The sequence below is a fragment of the Aulostomus chinensis genome, chromosome 1 (genome assembly GCF_037954235.1).
Source record: "Aulostomus chinensis isolate RoL2024-O1b breed Wild chromosome 1, RoL_Achi_v1.0, whole genome shotgun sequence".
Lineage (NCBI taxonomy): Eukaryota > Metazoa > Chordata > Actinopteri > Syngnathiformes > Aulostomidae > Aulostomus > Aulostomus chinensis.
In genome coordinates, this window is record NC_141320.1 from 41,918,340 (window position 1) to 41,919,685 (window position 1,346).

General features: G+C 45.4%; 1 non-coding gene across 1 annotated transcript; it reads left to right on the top strand.

Annotated features, from left to right (window-relative positions):
• Positions 1-534: 534 nt before the first annotated feature.
• On the top strand, positions 535-606 carry trnaa-agc (transfer RNA alanine (anticodon AGC)). Its single transcript has one exon. It is a non-coding gene; the product is annotated as a tRNA-Ala (tRNA).
• The last annotated feature ends 740 nt before the right edge of the window (positions 607-1,346 follow it).

Sequence of the window (1,346 nt, forward strand, 5' to 3'; positions counted from 1 at the left end):
GGAAAGGAAGGCCTTGAATGCACTGAGCAAAGATGAGAACATCACCATCCTTCCGGCTGACAAAGGAAGATGCATGGTGGTCCTTGACACAACTGACTACCAGGACAAGATCAGTTCTCTTCTCAGTGACATTCACACATATGAGACCTTAAAACGCGACTGAGTTGCTGCTGCCAGCACAGTCCATTAGCATCTGAGTGGTCGGTGAAACTCCCTGACACCGCACAACGACTGTCGTTTGGGGAGGCCAGGTGAGTCTCGGGAGGGTCGTTTCCACCACAATAGCACTGACCACTCCCACATAGGTTTATAAGCTGGAGTTTCCACACTCTTCACTAGAACTGAAGAAGCCTCTCGGATGAGAGGTGAAACGTCTTCAAGATAAACTTACGTCCATTTGACCAGATTTTACTTCGCTTCGATCTACGATGACCTGGATGAATGAGAACCTACACAGACATCCCTAAAATGAAGAAAATAAATGTTGTGTCTGTGTTTGTGTTCCTGCATCAGTTAAACAGTGACTCTACCAGAGGGGGTGTAGCTCAGTGGTAGAGCGCATGCTGAGCATGTATGAGGCCCTGGGTTCAATCCCTGGCATCTCCAGCTGGTCCTGTGTAGCCTTCATCTTATCAGCTCAAGTGATCCTTAAATGTGACAACAGTCGATTCACTATCAGAAGACATCTTCTCCATGTTCAAGGTGGGCTAACTTTCCACAAATATTCAAAATTACTTTTGAAAATGAAAACATAGATCAAACCTGCCCTGTCAATCACCCACAATGGGCGGGTCTTCCCACTCCCTATCAGGTTCCCCACTCCGTGACCCAGGAGGCTCCCTCTCCCTATCAGGACTAGAAATCCATTGGGGTCTCCCTGCTCAGGTAGGAGTCCTGCCCACAACGTTAAGCTGTTGATGTTCTAGAGGAGACAACATCTGATCTTTGTTAGATCCACCAGTCAAAGGTTTTCTTTAAAGGCTGTAGCAGCTGAGAATGAGGGAGAGAGAGAATTAATAACCATCTTAGTGAGGACATTTTGAAAAATGATGACATTTTATTGACTTGTAGCACTGCAAAAATCATCTCCCCTCCAAAAACCCTCTTCTCCAACTCTGTACTCAAGTTGTCACCTCATCAGGCACCACAGGATCCAGGACGTTCAGTCAAAAAAATCATTAGTGATTTTAAAAATGTCCATCAAACACAAAATAAGACTTCAAACAGGTTTACAACTTTATTTGATGTTGACACATTTTGTCCATTTTGCCTCCACACTGTCCTTCATCACAGCATTTAACATCAGGACTGCTCCCAGATACGCTCCATGACCTCATCCCTGCACC